This window comes from Narcine bancroftii, chromosome 1 (genome assembly GCF_036971445.1).
Source record: "Narcine bancroftii isolate sNarBan1 chromosome 1, sNarBan1.hap1, whole genome shotgun sequence".
Classification (NCBI taxonomy): Eukaryota; Metazoa; Chordata; class Chondrichthyes; order Torpediniformes; family Narcinidae; genus Narcine; species Narcine bancroftii.
The window spans coordinates 104116220-104138256 of record NC_091469.1 but is presented as its reverse complement, the minus strand read 5'-3'; positions in this window follow the sequence as shown (position 1 = coordinate 104138256).

Genomic DNA, 22037 nt, shown 5'->3' with positions numbered 1-22037 from the left:
TTACATACAGGACACTTGCAAAATAAATGAAGCCAGTTCGCAGGGCCGGGGAAGGGGGGGTGGGGGGGAGATGGAGAAGTCACAGCCACACTACAGATTGCTTTGAGATCACATTCTAAAGTTGTTTCAGAGAGACAGCCACCTACAATGGCTACATAAAGAGTACATGAGCTCAGTGATTGGCAACATTAGCATGTGCATTGAGGATGTTAGAGATCAAATGCTTTACAATCTGGACTAACCAGAAACCATGGTTGGATGCAGAGGTCTGTGTACTTCTCAGAGATTGTGATGCTGCCCTCAGAACAGGGGACACAATGGCAATAAGAACATCCAGGGCTGAACTCTCTCGTGCAACCCAGAAGGCAAAGCGTGGATACACACATGATCCATAGTCAGCTGTGCAACCCCAGCGACACATGCCATGGGATCAAGGTCATAACAGACCTGTGAGTCAACAACAATGCATGGTTCGACAAAAAGAACAGACCGATGCCAAAAAAGAAACCTCCTTCTCCCCATGAAGGAGGAGCCCCTAGTGTAGCCACAGCCTAGGTGAGAGAATCCTACCCTAGGTGAACCCACACAAGGCAACAGGTCCAGGGTACCGAAGAACTATGCAAACCAACTGACAGAAGTCCTTACAGGGATCTTCAACACATTATTGCAGCAGTCGATCATCCCCAAAGATTAAGGCAGCCTCTATCATCCTGATACCAAAGAGGGCAACAGGCCTCACCCAGTGGCACTGACCTCCTCCATTATGAAATGTTTTGAGTGTCTTGTGACAAAATGCATCAGAAACACTGGACCCAGTGGGAGGAGCGTTATGGCATGAGGGAAGGAGGTGGACCCAAGACTCTCCTGGAGGAATAAAGTTAAAACCTGAATATAAAAACTTTTTTTTTTTAAATCAAAGCCTACCAAAGACTTCCACAAGCTACTTACATCGTGCTGGGCATAGCTGGTAGAGGAAAGAATACAACAACAAAAAAATCCAAGAAAACTAAGTAAAGGTTTGAAGAAAATGGAGAAAATGAACGACGCGAGTGTGACGGCACCTTCAATTTCTGAGAAAGAAGGCTCACCTTATAGGTGGATATTTAATACTGTGTTGGTGAAAAGAGTGGATTTTTATGATTTTATAAGAAAACAAATACAATTGTTTTGAGAAAAATTCTAATTCAGTAGTCAATAAATTTATTATATGGATGAATATAAATTTATTTAAGAAGACAAATAATAATTAATTCAGCTAAAAAAAAGAAAGATTATATGAAAGAGACAAACCAGTTGGAACAAGACATAGGAAAATTGGAAAAAAGATTTGAAAACTAAATCTCCTGAAGAAAAGACAATTAATTAAAACTCCAATACTATTCAGACATAGAGAACTGAAAAATTAATTCAGAAAACAAATAAGTGTTGTTATGAATTAGAAGAGCACATCATGTTCTTCCATGTCAATTGAAAGCAGAACAGGCATTTAGAACAAATAATGAAGTTAAAAAGTAGTTTGGGGATTATTACATATAAACCAGAAAAAATAAATGATTCATTTAAGGAATATTATTCTGAATTACATCAATCAAAATCAATTCATGATGAGAACAAGATTAACAAGTTTTTGTCTCAAATAAATTTACCTAGTTTAAACAGCCAGGAGCAAAGAGATTTGAATTCTCCTTTTACAGCAAGGAAAGTTAGATGAGTTTCCTGTAGAGTTTTTTTTAAAGAAATTTAAAGATCTCTTGATACTCCACTTATGGAGGTGTTAAATCAAGCATTGAGGGAACATTCTCAACAGGGATCCTTTTCAACTGCAATCGTTGCCTTGATACTAAAGGAGGATTGAGACCCATTGAAACCAGGATCATATAGACCAATTTCATTATTAAATGCTGATAAGATAATAGCTAAAGTGTTAGCAAATAGATTGGCAAAATATTTACTGGTTAATAAATATGGATCAAACTGGATTTGTTCAGAAATCTGCAGATAATGTGGCATGGTTGATTACTTTCATAGACTTAGCACAAAAGAGGGGAGATTTGAATGTTGCAGTGGGTTTTGATGCAGACAAAGCATTTGAAAGATTAGAATTGGATTTTTGTCTTTAAAGTTTTGGAAAAATGTGGGTTTGGATCACTATTTATAGATTGGACTAAAATGTTATACAAGAACCCTAATGGTCAAGTCTCAACAACTTTTCAGTTGACTTGATCAAATAGACAAGGTTGTCCATTGTAATCAGCTTTATTTATTTTAGCAACTGAATTTTTAGCTGAACTAATAAGACAGGATTCAAAAATAATTGGTATTAAGTTGAATAAGGAAGACCATAAAATAAATTTATTTGCGGATGATGTTTTGATTTATTTAATAGATCCTTTAAATTCTTGGCACCATCTTAAAGTTAGATTAAAAGAATACAGAGTGGTATCTGGTTATAAAATTAATTGGGGAAAAAGCAAAATTATGCCCTTAGTAAATGGGGATTATGCACAGTGTAAGAGTTATTGATTTTAGATGGACAGATGCAGGAATAAAATATTTAGGTATTCGTATGGAACCATAGTTTCAAAATTTTAAATAGAATTACTCACTATTATTAAAGAAAATAAGATTTGGAAGGATGGAATATGTTACCTATCACTTTAATATTTAAAATTGTGTTGAGATTAATATTTTTCCTAAAATACAATATTTTTTCAATTGATTCCAATTACAATACCTCCAAAAAAATGTAAGGAATTAAATGCTGTGTTTGCAATTTTTTTTCTTCTTTGGCTTGGCTTCGTGGATGAAGATTTAAGGAGGGGTAATGTCCACGTCAGCTGCAGGCTCATTTGTGGCTGACAAGTCCGATGCGGGACAGGCAGACACGGTTGCAGCGGTTGCAAGGGAAAATTGGTTGGTTGGGGTTGGGTGTTGGGTTTTTCCTCCTTTGCCTTTTGTCAGTGAGGTGGGCTCTGCGGTCTTCTTCAAAGGAGGTTGCTGCCCGCCAAACTGTGAGGCGCCAAGATGCACGGTTTGAGGCGATATCAGCCCACTGGCGATGGTCAATGTGGCAGGCACCAAGAGATTTCTTTAGGCAGTCCTTGTACCTCTTCTTTGGTGCACCTCTGTCTCGGTGGCCAGTGGAGAGCTCGCCATATAACACGATATATAGGAAAAGAAAATGACAAGTGTTTCTTTAGAAAAATTAACGTGGAAGTATGGTTTCGGAGGTTTGCAGCCCTCCAATTTTATGAACTATTACAAAGCAGCCCAGTTGCAATTTATTAATGTAATGTACGACTTAGTCAGAATTCCACCTTGGGTGAATATAGAACTTAGTAAAATAGGGGAAGCAAATCCACAATACTATATTCAGAACAGAGTTCAAGACTGTTAATAGCAAATAGAGAAACTCCTACATTGAAACATTTAATTGTGCTTTGGAATAAGATTGATAAAGAGATTGGAAGAGGAGGCTTAATGTCAAGAACACCTTTATTTCAAAATAGATTTATTCCATTTTCTATGAGAATGTAGCGGCAGCTACACTGCTACTGAAAGAACGCAACCAGACAGGTTGAGCTCAGTGAGCAGAACTGATTTATTGAAGGCTGCTGGATTGGACTTATACTCCCAGCCCGGACCTGGCTGAGAACCACACTGGGGGGCGCTGACATCACCTGGGCGTCACGTGGTCCCCCAGTGCGGGCTTCTGAGCCCCGTTCTGAGAAGAAGGGGAAAACTCCCAACGGCACCATTTTGGCCGGCTGCCCCGCCACATGGATTACAAGCGGGGCTGGTTCGCCTGCCTAGTGGTGTGCTGCCACACAGCCCCCGTCCCCCCCAGAAACGGCGCCAGTCCTTTTTTAGCTGGATGGCCTCGCTACTTGGGCTGGGCCACAATCACTGATTCAGTGGGATTGAGGTGTGCTGGCTTCAGCCTGTCCACAGTAAACAGTTCACGTCTGCCACCGATGTCCAGCGTTAAAGTAGAACCTGAACGCTGGACAACCTTGTACAGCCCCTTGTAAGGTCTCTGCAGAGGTGCCGTGGGCGGGCCCTGCAGAATAAAAACATACTCTGCAGAAAGCAGCTCACTGGTGACGTGAGATGTCCGTGTGGGCGGCAGTGGGGGTGCAAAGGAGTCCAAGCGGGCCCAGAAGGAGGGAAGCAGCTCATGCAGCGACCGCTAGGTTTTGTGAGGCACGTTGATAAACTCACCAGGAAGTGCCAGCAGTGCGCCGTAGACCAGCTGATGATGCCTACAGATCCTCCTTGGGCGTGGAGTGGATGCCCAGGAGCACCCAAGGCAGTTCATCCACCCAGTCGGGACCGGTGAGGCGGGCCATAAGTGCTGACTTAAGGTGGTGGTGCAGACGCTCGACCAGCCTATTGGCCTGCGGGTGATAGGCCGAGGGGCGGTGTAGCTCGATTCCCAACCTGTTGACAATATGTGCCCAGAGCACAGAGGTGAACTTGGTGCCCCAATTGCCGGTGAGGTGACTCAGAACACCGAACCGGGTGACCCAACCGTGCAACTGCTCTTGGGAGCAGGAATCTGTGGAGGCGTCCGGCATCGGGATCGCCTCGGGCCAATGAGTGGTGCAATCCACCACTGTGAACAGGTGACGGTTGCCCTGAGAAATGGGTAAAGGCCCGACTATGTCCACGTGAATGTGGCTGAACTGTTCCCAGACATGCTCAAACACTTGCATGGCCGCTGTGGTGTGCCTGTTTACCTTGGACATTTGGCAATGGGTGCACGTTCTGGCCCAGCCCAGGATCTGCTTCCGCAGCCCGTGTCTGACGAACTGCTCTGCCACCATCCGGAGCATGGACCTGATGGACGGGTGTGAAAGGTCGTGGATGTGATGGAAGACTTGCCTGTGCCACTGCTGGGGAACTACTGGCCACGGGGTGCCCATGGAGACATTGCACAGGACGGTGCTTCTGCCGCTTGAAGCCAGAAGGTCTTGGAACCGCAGGCCCAAGATGGCAGTTCTGAAGGCTCTCGTCTCCTCGTCAGACCTCTGATCCCTGGTGAGCTGGTCGGAGTCAAGGCCGGGTGTCAATGCGCAGATGGTCGATCGCAAGAGTACATTGGCGACCACGTTGTCCTTCCCAGTCTTGTGCCGAATGTCAATGGTAAACTCCGACATGAAGGAGAGGTGATGCTGCTGGCGGGTCGACCAGGGGTCATTCGCCATCGTGAGTGCCTGGGTGAGGGGTTTGTGGTTAGTGAAGATGGTAAAAATCCTCCCCTCCAAGAAATAGCAGAAATGCCACACTGCCAGGTACATGCCCAGTAACTCTCAGTCAAAAGAGCTATACTTGCGCTCTGGTGGGCAGAGAAGCTGGATGAAGAATGCCAGCGGCTTCCATTGTCCATTCAACTGTTGCTCCAGGACGGCGCCGACAGCTGTGACAGAGGCATCGACAGAGACCGCCATATGGAGGTCAGTGTGTGGGTGGGCAAGCATGGTAGCCTTCGCGAGGGCGTCCTTGGTGGCCTCGAATGCACTGCAGGCCTCTGGGGTCCAGGTGATTGTTTTGTGCTTGACTGCGATGAGGGTGAATAGCGGCTGCATGATGTGCACAGCTCCCAGGATGAATCAGTTGTAGAAGTTGACCATACCCGTGAACTCCTGCAGCCCCTTGAGATTCTCTGGAAGAAGGAACTCCTTCGGCCATGATGGTATGGCCCAGGAACTGCATGGACTCTTTCCCAAACTTGGCTGGATTGATAGTGAGGCAGAAGCCAGCCAGCCGGGCCTTGTGTTGCATTCAATCCCTGCTGGCAATGAGGATGTCGCCAAAGTAAATGAAGACAAAATCCAGGTCCCTGCCTACTGAGTCCATGAGGCACTGGAAGGTCTGAGCGGCTTTCTTGAACCCAAATGGCATGCGAAGGAATTCAAACCAGACGAAGGGTTTGATGGTGGTCATCTTGGGTATGTCCTCAACACCGGAATTTGGTGATACCCGCGCACTAGGTCAACCTTGGTGAAAACCCTCGCACCATGCAGGTTGGCCGTAAAGTCCTGGATGTGAGGGTTGGGGTAACGGTCAGGAACTGTCGCCTCATTGAGCCGTCGATAGTCTCCGCAGGGGTGCCAGCCACTGGAGGCTTCGGGACCAGGTGGAGCAGAGAGGCCCACGGGCTGTCAGACCACCAAATGATCTCCAACTCCAACAGATGCGAAACTCCTTTGCCACCTGGAGCTTGTCAGGTGGGAGCTGACATGCCTTGGTGTGAACTGGTGGGCCCTGGGTGGGGATGTGGTGGAACACCCCATCGCGCGGCAAGGCAACTGAGAACTGTGGCTTGAGGAGGGTCGGAAACTCGTCCAGGACTAGCTGGAACTTGTCTCTGGGTGTGCTGATAGTGGCCATCTGCAGCTGGTCTGTGCGGGAGGTGTCGAGGCAAATGGCCTGAAAAATACAGGCGTCCACCAGGTGCCTACCCCCAATGTCCACCAGAAGCCCGTGGGCGAGGAGAAAGTCAGCACCCAAAATGGCGGTTGGAAAGGATGAGACAGTGAACCTCCATGAGAACTTTCGTCAGCCGATCTGGAAGTGGACTGGCTTGTCTCCATACTTCCAGATCTCTGTTGCGTTGGCCACATGGAGAGGAGGTCCTCAAGATCGGTTCCTGGACTCGATGGCCGAAGCCGAGATGACGCTGATCTGGGCCCCGGTATCGATGAGGAACCACCGGCCGCTGAGTCCCACGGGTAGAGGAGGCTGTGTCCTTGGCCAGCTGCCGCAGCCATTAACAGCAGTCGGCCTGCTTGTTTTCCTGGAACGAGCAGGGCTCACGACACTTCCGAGCCTTGGCACCCCAGCGCTGGTGGTGGAAGCAGAGGCCTGTAGCGGATGCCGTGCCACTGGTTATGCTCTTGGTAGCCCCTGCAGGGGCCAGATGCTCTACGGCAGTGCTAGGGGCGGGCTTGGCATGGTCATGCCCAAGCCTCGTGACCGGCTGGACTGCTGAGCCCTCTGGGAATCACTCGAGCCATAGCTCTTGGGCCTTCTAAGTGACCTTCCTTGGGTCGGTAAAGCTCTCTTGGGCCAGTAATGGCCGGATGTCCTCGGGCAGATGGTCGAGGAAAATGTGCTCGAAGAGTGGGCATTTGGTGTGATCACCCATGAGCATTTTGTCCATCAGCTCCATTGGGGACCTGTCCCCCAGGGCGTCAAGGTGCAGCATCTGAGCGGCACACAGCCGCCTGGATTGTCCCAGGGATCCAGTGAACACTCAATTGATAGTCTTGTATTTGTCTTCAGCTGGTGGATGCTGAATGAGGTGCAGCACAAGTTTGGCGGTGGCCTGGTCCAGGGCGGTGACCACATGGTAGAATTTGGTCGTGTCAGATGAAATCTGGCAGAGGTGAAACTGAGCCTCCGTGTGGCCAAACCAGGTCTCTGGCTCCTGAACCCAGAATTCAAGCAGCTTGACGGCTATAGCATTGATCCCAAGTTTGCTCACGGTGGGTTCAAAGACGTTTGAACCAGTCGGGGTCACCAATTGTGGCGGCAGCTACACTGTTACTGAAAGAACACACAACCAGACGAATTGAGCTCAGTGAGCAGAACTGATTTATTGCAAGCTGCAGGGCTGGACTTATACTTCCAGCCCGGACCTGGATGAGAACCGCGCTGGGGGGCGCTGTCGTCATCTGGGCATCACGTGGTCGTCCAGCATGGGATTCTGAGGCCTGGGCTGAGAAGGGGAAACCTCCGACGGCGCCATTTTGGCCGGCTGCCCCGCCGCGTGGATTACAAGCAGGGCCGGTTTGCCTGCCTAGTGGTGTGCCGCCACAAGAAATCAATTTTTAAATATTTGGCAGCATCGGAGTATTAAGAAAATAGAGGATTGTTTTGAAGCAGGAAAATTTATTACTTTCAGTAGAATGGAGAAGTTCAAGATATCTGAGAACACCAGACTTTGTCATAATCATATTATGAAATTCTTGTGAAAATTTTGGTCAAGATCCACTATGTAGAGAAAGAATGAAATGCACAATAAATGTGAGGAATAGGCTTGTACAATATAATTTTATTCATCAGTTACATTTAACACCACAAAAGCTAAATAAATTGAATCAGACCTTACTGGATTTATGCTTTAGATGTGAACAGGAAGTAGGTACTTGGCAGTCTCCTCATATTTAACCCTTTTGGTTGGAAACAGGTAATTTATTAGAACGAATAACGAGGGTTCAATTCCCACAGGATCCAATATTATTTTTATTGGGTGATATTAGAGGGGTGAAACCTAAATTAAAGTTGAAGTGAAGTTTGCTCAAATTGCTTTAGCAATAGCTAGAAAACATATTGCTATAACTTGGAAGCCTGATACAGATTTGGGAATGGAGAGATGGCATGTGGAAGTTCAGAGTTGCATACCACTTGAGAAAATTACATAATTTAAGAGATAAATACCATATATTTTGGAAAATATGGTGCACATATTTACAAAGTGCGGGTATGAATATTTTAAATGAAACTCAGACATTCCCTTTCTCCTAAATGTCTCTATATATCAATAGAAGCCTGTTGAAAATCTCTTGTCCTATACTTTTTTTGCTTTATAGCGGGTTAAAGGTGGAGGGTGGAGGGTTTAAGAATTTTTTTAAAACCACACGATGGCACTGGAGCTATGCATGGACTTACTTTGGAGCATCAGGAATACGAAGAATGTGGTTGATAGAACATTTAGTGAGTTGGTCACACTGCAGCTTGAGAGTAGGGAAAGATAGGGAATGGGTGACCAACCAGCAAGAGCAGTAACAGGAAGGTAGTGCAGGAGTCTCCTGCGGTCATCACCCTCCAAAACAGATACACCGCTTTGGATACTGTTGGGGAAATGGCCCATCAGGAGAAAGCAGCAGTAGCCAGGATCATAGTACTATGAGCAGCTCTGATGTGCAAGAAGAGGGAGAAGAGTGGTAGAGCAATAGTTATAGATGATTCTATAGTAAGGGGAACAGAACTTCTTTGACCACAAAAGGGACTCCCAGATGGTGTGTTGCTTCCCAAATGCAAGGGTCAAGGATGTCTCGGAGCAGCTGAAGGACATTCTGAAAGGGGAGGGTGAACAGCCAGCTGTCGTGGTCCATATTGGTACTAACATTATAGGAAGAAAGTGGGATGACGTCCTACAAGCTGAATTTAGGGAGCTAGGAGATAGATCAAGGAGTAGGAACCTAAAAGTAATAATCTCAGGATTATTATTGGTGCCACGAGCTTGTCAGTGTAGAAATAGTAGAATGATTAGAATTAATATGTGGCTTTAACAGTGGTGCAGGAGGGAGGGTTTCAGTTTCTTGAGGCATTGGAACTGGTTCTGGGGTAGATGGGACCAGTACAAACCTGACGGTCTACACCTGGGCAGGGCCAGGATCAATGTCCTAGGGAGATTGTTTGCTAGTGCTGTTGGGGAAGGCTTAAATGGGAAGGGGGATGGGAACCTACAAAGAAAGAATGAGGAAGGTGGTACAGAAACTAAAGTTAGGTTAGGAAAAAGAAAAATAGAGGGCAGGTGAGTCAAACACAAAGGATGCAGAGGTCATTAGATTCTAAAAGGACAATGAACACAAGGGCACTTTATCTGAATGCCCTTAGAAACTAGGTTAGTGAACTTGAGGCACAAATCAGTACCCAAGCATATGATTTAGTGACCATCACAGAAACATGTTTGCAGGTGGACATGATTGGGAATTAAGTATTCAAGGGTATCAGGTAAAACTAAAAGATAAACAGGATGGTAAAGGTGTGGGGTGGTGCTCTTAATCAAGGATAACATCAGGGCAATAGTGAGAGACGATACAAGATCTAAGGAGCAGAATGTTGAGTCCATCTGGGTAGAGAGTAAGAATAGTAAGGGGGAAAAAAAAATCACTAATGGGAGTTGTCTATCACCCACCAAATAACAGTGGCACAGACAATTAACCAAGAGATAACGGAGGCATGTAGCAACAGAATGGCAGTTGTCATGGGGGACTTTAATTTCCATGTAGATTGGGAAAATCAAGTTGGTTGAGATAGTCTGGAGGATGACTTCATAGAATGTATCCGTGATGGCTTTCTTGACCAGCACGCTATTTAGATGAGAATGCTATTTAGATCTAGAATTGTGCAATAAGATAGGTAAAATTAATGATCTAGTAGTTAGGGACTCTCTTGGAAAAAGCGATCATTGTATGATTGAATTTCTCATACAGACGGAGGTTGCAATAGTTAGATCTAAAACTAATGTATTAGGGGAGACTACAACAGGATGAGGGAGGAATTGGTCAACATGGGTTGGGAGCCCAGCCTAGTTGGCAGAACAGCTGAGAAACAGTGGAAGACTTTCAAAGAGATTTTTCACAGTGCTCAACAAAAATATATTTCTATTAAAAATAAGGGCATTAAGAGAGGGAAGAACCACTTTTGGTTAACTAAGGAAATAAAGGAAAGTATAAAATTAAAAGGTCCTTTGTACAAAGTAGCCAAGACAACAAAGGACAACTAAATGAGAAACATGTAAAGGGAAGAAGGATTATGAAGGTAAATTTGCAAAAAATATAAGAACAGATAGCAAAAAAATTTATAAATATATAAAATGGAAGAGGGAGACTAGAGTTAACAGAAGTCCCTTGGAAGATGAGAAAGGGAGATTGATATTAAGTAATGAGGAAATGGCCAAGGCATTGAACAAATATTTTGTCAGTCCAGCACATCAAAAAGTGGTGATAGGGATGCGAAGGGAGGTGAGGCCCTCGATAAAATAATTGTTACAAAAGAGATAGTGATGAGCAAACTAATGGGACTGAAGGCGGACAAATCCCCTGGTCCTGATGGGAAGCATCCCAGGGTACTGAAGGGAGTTATCGTTGATGTGTTGGTAGTCATTTACCAAAATTCTCTGGATTCTGGACATGTCCCTGCAGATTCAAAGACAGCAAATGTCACATCACTTTTTAAAAAGGGACGTAGGCAGAAGATGGGTAACTATCTGCCAGTTAGCTTAACATCTGTAGTAACATCAGGAAAATGCATGAAACTGTCATTAAGGATCAAAAAACAAGACATTTAGAATGAAGGGGTTCCATTAGGCAGACGCAGCATAGATTCAGAAAGGGCAGGTCTTGTTTGACAAACTTGCTGGAGCTCTTTGAGGATATAATGGGTGCAGTAGATAGAGGGGAACAGGTTGATGTTCTATATTTGGATTTCCAGAAGGCATTTGATAAGGTGCCACACAAAATTCTTATCAATAAGATACAGATGAATGGAGTCGGGGGAAGTATATTGGCATGGATTGAGGATTAACTGACAGAAGGCAGAGTCAGATAAATGGGTGATTTTCTGATTGGCCCCAGACAGTGGTAAGTGGGATGTCGCAGGGGTCGGTGCTGGGCCCACAGCTGTTCACCATTTACACTGATGATTTAGAAGAGGGGACAGAGTGTAGTGTAGCCAAGTTGGCGGATGATACTACAGTGAGTTGAAAAGCAAATTTTACAGAGGATGTGGAGAGGCTGCAGAAGGATATAGTTCAATGAGGTGAAGGGGCAAAGGTCTGGCATATGGAGTAAACGTTAGTAAATGCAAGGTCATCTACTTTGGCAGGAAAAATAGAAAAGCAGATTATTATTTAAATGGTAAAAACTTCAGTATGCTGTAATGCAGAAGGACTTGGGAGGGCTTGTGCATAAATTTCTAAAAGTTGAATTGCAGGTACAACAGGTTATTAAGAAGGCAAATGGAATGTTGGCCTTCATCGCCAGAGAAATTGAATTCAAGAGCAGGGAGGTCGTGCTGCAGCTGTACAGGTGCACGATCCTTTATCCGAGACCCTTGGGGGACAGTGTGTTCTGAAATTCAGATTTTTCCGGATTTCGGAGAGCCCACTCGAATTGTGCTGCTGTATCCACCCCACCCCCTTCCGGTCGCCCGGCCACCCGCCCACCTCCCTCTCCACACCGGATTTTGGAGCTTTCCGGACTTTAGATGTCCGAATAAAGGATCATGTACCTGTACAAGGTACATCTGGAGTACTGTGTGCAGTTCTGGTCTCCATACTTGACGAAGGATACACTGGCCTTGGAGGCAGTCCAGAGAAGATTCACCAGGTTAATCCCGAAGATGAGGGGGTTGACCTACGAGGAGAGACCAAATCATCTGGGATTATACTCTCTCAAATTCAGAAGACTGAGAGATCTTATAGAGGCAGGAATATTGTTTTCACTGGTGGGTGAAACCAGAACTAGGGGACACAGCCTCAAGATTCAGGGGAATAGATTTAGGAGATGAGGAAAAACTGTTTTTCCCCCAGAGAGTAGTGAATCTGTGGAATTCTCTGCCCAGGGAAGCAGTTGAATCTACTTCATTAAACCTATTCAAAGTTCAGTTAGATAGATTTGTACATAAAAAAGGAATTAAGTGATATGAGGAAAAGGCAAGCAGGTGGAGTTGAGTCAATGATCAGATCAGCCATGATCTTATTAAATGGTGGAGAAGGCTCGATGGTCCGGATACCCAACTCTTGCTCCTATTTCTTATGTTCTTTAAAATTAAAAAAAAACACTGGATCCATTTCAATTTGCCCACAGACAACATTCCACTAATGATGCTATAGCCATGTCTCTCCACTCCACCTTGACCTGAAGAATGACGTTTCATTCAACTGTGGAGCCACGTGATGGAGTAGTGGCCGGTAGGAGAATACCAGCCCTCTCCAGAAAAGAAATAAAGTGAAGAAAACACAAAGTTCAAGAAACACAAAACACAACAAATAAAAGATAAAGTTGTGGAGAAAAGAAAGAAAATGGCACCCAAGAAGGAAAAAGCAAAAACGGGAAAAAAGACGCCGGAAGATAAAGGAGAAGGCCTTACCTGCATGAAGAAACAGGGAGCCGTCGTGGAGAAAAGAGTCCACTTCTCAAGGTTGGTGACGACCCCGCGAGTCGCAACGTCCCGACCGCTGGACTGCAAAAATGGCTCTCTGAGCCAAACAGAGGCGGTGTGCCACTGCGCACACTAAGGAAAAAGAAAACACCAACGGGAGGTGGGCCCAGCTGAGAAGCGAACTAACAGCGCGACCAGCTGAGAGATGCCCAACAGCAGGTCTCTCAGCTGGAAGAGGAGGAAAGCGATAGGAAAGGAAGTGATAGAAAAGAAGAACAGCAACAGGAGGCCCAACAGATAACTAGCCCAGAAGAAGAGGACCAACAGCAAGAAGCCATGAAAAAAAACACCCAGCAAACTGAGGCAAGCAGCTCAACAAGAAAGTCAGAAGAGACACAGATACAAGGAAGAGAAGTAGAAGACACAAACATAGGTGCAGACACAGAAGAGGCAGAAAACGACCAAGCTCTGCACAGAGAAATAGAAGGTAAAATAGATGGACAGTATATAGATTTTAAAAATTTCAAGAACAAATGAAAGCATTAAAAGAATGATTGACATTAGAATTTAGTAAATGAAAAATGAAAAGTACAGAAGTAAAAGTGAGTAGAATAGAGTTGATCATGACAGAAATAGGGAAAAGATTAGAAAATGTGGAAGAATGAGAAATGGTTGTAGAAATGGAAGTGAATGACTTGAGAAGAAAATTGGAAGAAAGTGATAAAAAAGTTAAAGAGACACAGAGTTGTTAGCTCAGAAAATAGATATGTTGGAAAATTATAGTAGGTGAAACAACATAAAAATAGTGGGCTAAAGGAAGATGAAGAAGGCACAGATATGAAGGAATTTATAAAAGAATGGATCCCAAAGGTCCTGGGAATGACAGAAATACAGGAAGGAATGGAAATAGAAAGGGCACACAGAACACTAGCTCCGAAACCACAGTCACAACAAAAACCAAGATCTGTTTTAGTAAAATTTCTGAGATACACGACAAGAGAAAATATACTGGAGAGGGCAAGGAATAAAATTAGAGAAGTCAAAAAAATATTGGAATACAAGGGTCAAAAAATAATTTTCTACCCAGACATGTTTTGAACTCCAAAAGAAGAGGAAGGAGTTTAATACAGTAAAATCGATCCTATGGAAAAAAGGCTATAAATTTATGTTAAGATATCCAGCTGTGTTTAAAATATTAATCCCGGGGGAGCAAAACAGACTGTTCTTGGATCCGGAGAAAGCACGAGAATTTGCAGAATGCCTGCAGGACAGAAGGAGAGATGAAGAGATGCAACAAGAACGACGACAAACTACATATAAAGATGTAAAAATAATGTATAAGTAAGAACTAAAGAAGGGAAAGAAAAGGGAAGTAAGGGGAAAAAAAAGGATGAGCTTTGTTAAATGTGAAGATAAAAGTCTTTTCTGGAGGGGGTTGGGTAGGAGAGAATAACAGTCACTGCAAAATCAGATGATGCTTGCGAGCGGGTTTGCAATCCAAATAGAGAGGGGAGTTGTGGTTGCCTGGCAAGGGACAAGGGGCAACTCAGAGGGGGGGTGGGGAGACATTTGGGGTTAAGGGAATATTGGATGTAGGAGTTGTTGGAGTATTTTATGTTTTAGAAGTGTTGTCATACATTGAGTTCAAAAAGGGAAAACAGATGAAAATGGGGAAGGTGGTGGTGAGGAAGCAGAAATGAGGTGTAAACAGAGTATGAGATAGCCATGTTGAACTATATGACTATAAATATTAATGAAATACGTAACCAAATTAAAAGGAAGAGGCTATTAAATTTACTGAAAAAAGAAAAAAATAGATATAGCATTTGTGCAGGAAACGCATCTAACCGAAGTGGAACACAAATTAAGGAAAGAATGGAGAGGGCACATAGTGGCAGCATCATATAATTCAAAAGCCAGAGGTGTAATTTCAATAAAAATGTACCAATCAAAATGGAGGAGGAAATAATAGATCCACCAGGGAGGTATGTAATGATAAAGTGTCAGATACATTCAGAATTCTAGAATTTGCTCAATATATATGCACCTAATGAAAAGGTTCAAAAGTTTATGCAAGATATTTTTTTGAAGATTGTAGATACACAAAGGAATATATTGATAGGAGGGGACTTTAACCTTAATTTGGATTCAAAGATGGATAAAACTGGACAAAAGACTAGCAAAAAAGAATAAAGTGGCCAAATTTATGGTCAAATCAATGCAGGAAATGAAACTTATGGATATATGGAGGAGGCAGCATCCAAGGGAGAAGGAATACTCATATTATTCGAGTCGGCATAAAACATACTCAAGGATTGATAGGTTTTTGTTGTCGGCCTATATTCAAGGGAGAGTTAGGAAAACTGAGTATAAAGCTAGACTGCTATTTGATCATTCACACATGTTATTAGCAATAGAACTGGAGGACATCCCACCAAGAACATATAGATGGAGATTAAACTCCATGCTCAGACAGCTCCAAGAAAAGTGCAGAGAACAAAACAAAGGACTCTACATCACCTTTGTTGACCTCACCAAAGCCTTCGACACCGTGAGCAGGAAAGGGCTTTGGCAAATACTAGAGCGCATCGGATGTCCCCCAAAGTTCCTCAACATGATTATCCAACTGCACGAAAACCAACAAGGTCGGGTCAGATACAGCAATGAGCTCTCTGAACCCTTCTCCATTAACAATGGCGTGAAGCAAGGCTGTGTTCTCGCACCAACCCTCTTTTCAATCTTCTTCAGCATGATGCTGAACCAAGCCATGAAAGACCCCAACAATGAAGACGCTGTTTACATCCGGTACCGCACGGATGGCGGTCTCTTCAATCTGAGGCGCCTGCAAGCTCACACCAAGACACAAGAGCAACTTGTCCGTGAACTACTCTTTGCAGATGATGCCGCTTTAGTTGCCCATTCAGAGCCAGCTCTTCAGCGCTTGACGTCCTGCTTTGCGGAAACTGCCAAAATGTTTGGCCTGGAAGTCAGCCTGAAGAAAACTGAGGTCCTCCATCATCCAGCTCCCCACCATGACTACCAGCCCCCCCACATCTACATCGGGCACACAAAACTCAAAACGGTCAACCAGTTTACCTATCTCGGCTGCACCATTTCATCAGATGCAAGGATCGACAATGAGATAGACAACAGACTCGCCAAGGCAAATAGCGCCTTTGGAAGACTACACAAAAGAGTCTGGAAAAACAACCAACTGAAAAACCTCACAAAGATAAGCGTATACAGAGCTGTTGTCATACCCACACTCCTGTTCGGCTCCGAATCATGGGTCCTCTACCGGCACCACCTACGGCTCCTAGAACGCTTCCACCAGCGTTGTCTCCGCTCCATCCTCAACATCCATTGGAGCGCTTATACCCCTAACGTCGAAGTACTCGAGATGGCAGAGGTCGACAGCATCGAGTCCACGCTGCTGAAGATCCAGCTGCGCTGGATGGGTCACGTCTCCAGAATGAAGGACCATCGCCTTCCCAAGATCGTGTTATATGGCGAGCTCTCCACTGGTCACCGTGACAGAGGTGCACCAAAGAAAAGCTACAAGGACTGCCTAAAGAAATCTCTTGGTGCCTGCCACATTGACCACCGCCAGTGGGCTGATAACGCCTCAAACCGTGCATCTTGGCGCCTCACAGTTTGGCGGGCAGCAACCTCCTTTGAAGAAGACCGCAGAGCCCACCTCACTGACAAAAGGCAAAGGAGGAAAAACCCAACACCCAACCCCAACCAACCAATTTTCCCTTGCAACCGCTGCAATCGTGTCTGCCTGTCCCGCATCGGACTTGTCAGCCACAAACGAGCCTGCAGCTGACGTGGACTTTTTACCCCCTCCATAAATCTTCGTCCGCGAAGCCAAGCCAAAGAAAAAAATTTAAAAGACAGGAATTTAGAGAATTTATTTAACGCCCAGTTCGTGCAGTTGGATTATAATGTACTTAGAAATAAATACGGAATCAGTGAAAGACAAATTTATATTATGGGATGCAATGAAAGCTTTCATTAGAGGGCAGATAATAAGTTATGTAACGAAGATGAAGAAGGACTACAATCAGGAAATAGAACAATTGGAAAGGGAAATAGCAAGTACAGAAAAAGAACGAGCAACAAGGGAAGATATAACAAAAAGAAGAGAATTGGCGGACAAAAAAATACGAAACATTACAAACGTATAAGGTGGAGAAGAACATAATGAAAATAAAGCAAAAAGTATTATGAGCTAGGAGAAAAAACACAAAATATTAGCCTGGCAACTTAGAACAAGCTAAAAGAACTGTATTGGCATCAAGGAAAAAGGACGAACAAATTACATATAATCCAATGGAGATTAATGAGAACTTTAAGGAATTTTATGAACAATTATACCAAACTGAGAACGAGGGGAAAGAAGAAAAAATAGAAGAGTTTTTAGATAAATTTTAACTATCAAAATTGCAAGAAGAGGAGCAAAACAAGTTAATAAAACCATTTGAAATAGAGGAAATACAGGATATATTAAAATCTGGCAAACAATAAATCGCCTGGAGAGGATGCATTCCCAATAGAATTCTATAAAACATTTAAGAATTATTAATTCCTCCTCTTCTGGAAGTAATGAACCAGAAAGAAGAAACACAAAACTTGCCAGATTCATGTAAAACAGCAATAATTACAGTAATACCAAAGACGGGGAAAGATCTACTAATACCAACATCATATAGACCAATATCTTTACTTAATTCAGATTATAAGATAATAGCAAAACTATTAACAAACAGATTGGCCGACTATGTACCAAAAATAGTAAAACAAGATCAAACTGGATTTATTAAGAAAAGACGAACAGCGGATAATGTCTGCAAGTTCATTAATTTAATTCATGCAGTTCAAGGAAATAAGATACCAAAAATGGCTGTTGTTTAGATGCAGAAAAAGCCTTTGACAGAGTAGAATGGAATTATTTATTCAAAGTATTACAGAGGTTCAACCTACCAGAAAAATATATTAATTGGATTAAAGCATTATATAATGGACCATTGGAGAAGGTGACAGCAAATGGATATGTATCAAACCAATTTAAATTAAATAGGTCAACTAGGCAGGGATATCGACAATCTCCCTCACTGTTCGCTTTAGCAATAGAACCATCGGCAGAACTGATAAGAACAGAAAATAAAAGGGATAAAAATAAAGGTGAAGGAGTATAAAATCAGTTTATTTGCAGATGACATCATAGTATACTTAACAGAACCAGAAATATCAATAAAAGAATTACATAAGAAATTGAAGGAATATGGAGAAATATCAGGGTACAAGATCAACGCAAATAAAAGTGAAGCGCTGCCAATGAGTAATGCGGATTACACAGAATTTAAAAAAGAATCACCATTTAAATGGAAAACACAAGCAATCCAATAACTAGGTATTAGATTAGATAATAATTTAAGCCACCTATACAAATTAAATTATCAGCCATTAATGAAGAAATTACAGGAAGACTTAGAACATTGGAAATAATTGCCACTAATATTGATAGGGAGGGTAAATTGCATTAAAATGAATGTCTTCCCAAGGATACAATACCTATTTCAATCGTTACCAATTTCCTTAACAGAGAAATTCTTCAATGAACTAAAGAGAATAATAAGGAAATTCTTATGGAAAGGGGGGAAACCGAGGATAGCGTTAGATAAATTAACAGAGTGGTACAAACAAGGTGGTTTGCAGTTACCAAACTTTAAAAATTATTATAGAGCAGCACAATTAAGGTATTTATCAGATTTTTATCAGACAAGGGAAAACCAGATTGTACTAAAAATGGAAGAAGATTCACTTAGAAAGGAAAAAAATAAATTACCAACTACCAAAATTATTATTGACGCAAAATCAACTAATCCCTTTCACAATAGATAACCTTTCCTTCGGAGAATGGGAGAGAAAAGGAATTAAAAGAATAGAAAATTGTTTTTTGGGAAATAATTTATTAACATTTGAACAAATGAAGTACAAATATGGAATAACTCATGGTACAATGTTTGCATACCATTAACTGAAAGCCTACTTAAAGGACAAATTGGGAAGCAGACTGAGATTTCCAAAAGGAAGCAGCTTTGAATATGTGATTACAGAAACAACAATAATAAAAAGATTGAAAACGAACATGTACATCAAGCTGCAAGAGAAGGAAAATGATGAAATAAGCTATAAACCCAAACAAAAGTGGGAACAAGATCTAAACATAAAAATAAAAAATGAAATATGGAAAAAGTTATGGTCTGGAACTATGAAGAATATAATAAACACGAGGTTATAATTGGTTACACAAGTTATATATCATGCCCCAAAAGTTAAATAAATGGGATCCAACATTATCAGATAGATGTTTTTGCTGTGAGAAGGAAATGGGAACAACAGTACATGCAATTTGGGCATGTGAGAAAGTGAAAAAGTTTTGGAAAGATCTAAATCAGATATGAAAATAAGATCACAAAAAGCAACATACCAAAAAATCCAGAGATCTTTCTTCTAAGTAATACAAGTAAAGAATTAGGCCTCAAATTGGATGAAGCGCCAAAAAGATTTATTATGATAGCCTTAGCTGTAGCAAAAAAATGTATAACGTCAACTTGGAAATCAGAAATACGCAATGGTACATGGAAATGAATAAATTTATTCCATTGGAAAAAATAACAATTTTAAAAATAAAGTCACATTATTTGAACAAATTTGGAAACGTACATGGAACATAACAGAGAGGGCTTACCGCAGACCACCACCCCCTAAAATGATAAAATTATAAGACGGCAAAATGACTTGATCCAGTGTGTAAAAGTAGATGACACAATTTTCTTGTTTATTTTCATTGTGTGATTACATTGTTTAATGGTTTTATTGTATTGTATATGTTGAATGTTAAATGGGTTTGGAGAGGGATGGTAAGGGGGGGGGGAGGGAAGGTTGGGGAGAAAAAAGGAGAGAAAATGTCACTGTGTATATTTAAGAGGGAAATGTTTGTATGTATTTTGATTGATATGGTTCACAGTGTGAAAAATTTAAAAATTTAAAATAAGAATGACGTTTCATATGCCAAGCTGCTGTTCAATGACATCACCATTTCATCTGATGCAAGGATCGACAACGAGATAGACAACAGACTCGCCAAGGCAAATAGCACCTTTGGAAGACTACACAAGAGAGTCTGGAAAAACAACCAGCTGAAGAAACACACAAAGATCAGCGTGTACAGAGCCATTGTCATACCCACGCTCCTGTTCGGCTCCGAATCATGGGTCCTCTACCGGCATCACCTACGGCTCCTAGAATGCTTCCATCAGAGCTTTCTCCGCTTCATCTTCAACATTCATTGGAGTGACTTCATCTCCAACATCGAAGTACTCGAGCTGGCAGAGTTCGCAAGCATCGAATCCACGCTGCTGAAGACCCAACTGCGCTGGGTGGGTCACGTCTCCAGAATGGAGGACCATCGCCTTCCCAAGATCGTGTTCTATGGCAAGCTCTCCACTGGCCACTGAGACAGAGGTGCACCAAAGAGGTACAAGGACTGCTTAAAGAAATCTCTTGGTGCCTGCCCCATTGACCACCGCCAGTGGGCTGATCTCACCTCCAAACGTGCATCTTGGCGCCTCACAGTTCGGCGGGCAGCAACCTCCTTTGAAGAAGACCGCAGAGCCCACCTCACTGATAAAAGACAAAGGAGGAAAAACCCAACACCCAACTAACCAATTTTCCCTTGCAACCGCTGCAACCGTGCCTGCCTGTCCCTGATCGGACTTGTCAGTCACCAACGAGCCTACAGCAGATGTGGATATACCCCTCCATAAATCTTCGTCCGCGAAGCCAAGCCAAAGAAGAAAGAAGAAGAACCCCAGAGGCTGCTGGAGAAGCTGTCATTGCTGGGACTCAACACCTCTCTCTCTATGTAAATGGATTCTGAACTTTTTAAACAGAAAGACCAGTCTGTCTGGGTCAGTAGCAGAACCTCGAGCACCATCCACACTGAGCACTGGCACATCTCAGGGCCATGTGCTCACCCACTCCTGCTCATGCTACCAAGCCATGACTGCATTGCCAGCACCAGCTCCAACAGGGTCATCAAGTTTGTAGATGACACAACAGTACAGTAAAAGTCTAAAAATCCAGATGCCAGAAATCCAGGCCATTTGAGAATCCGGACTCTCCAACTTTTTAAATCTAACGGGTTTTTTTTGTGCACTTGTTCATAAGTGCCACAGATAAACAGCAGGAATAAGCGACCATGCTTAATACACGTCATCTTTTCACAAAGAAATTCATTTGTATATTGTACTTTATTTTACAATGTCCATTTATAAGCAATTTCAAGCATTAGTTTTGAGAAAATTATATTTACATTTTTGTCAAGTGCTGACTTTAAAACTGCACACTTTAGCAAAGACAGCATGCTTCATTTATCAATTAATAAACCATTGTAGCGGCAGCTACAATGAAAGACTCACGACCACCACGTTGGAGGTTCCAACGACTGTTTCAAATCCCGTGCGTGCCCCTTTAAGGGCAGCGTGAGCTCCTCCCCCACGTGGGCGGTGACATCATAACATCTGCCTGAGGCATGTGCTGGGTTAAAGCCATGAGGCAAGGAGGTCCCCTGACGGCACCATCTTCTGGTGGCTGCCCCGCCACGCGGCAGTACAAGCGGGGTCGGTTCGTCACAAGTATGTGCGCCGCCACATTATCAACATTTACCTGCCCATCTCTTTATTCTTCCTTAAATTTAAATTGTAAAAGCACCGCCTAAGAATCCGGAAAATCTGAACCGACCCAATCCCCAAGCAGTCTGAGTCTTAGCAACAACAATGAGTCAATATACAGAGAAAAGGTAGAAAATCTCAAAATGGTGCAAGAATTACAACCTGGTTCAAATGTGGACTAGGGAAAGGAGATGATTGTGGACCTCAAGAGGACGAGTTGCGACCACCCTCCACTACACATCAATAGCTCAGTAATGGAGAGCACCAAATTCCTCAGAATCCACTTAAGTAGACAGACATCCAATTAGTCAGGAAAGTGCATCAGTGACTGCACTTCCTTAGAAGACTGAAGCAGGCAAGACCTATCAACTTTCTACAAGAGCTCTGTTGAGAGCATCC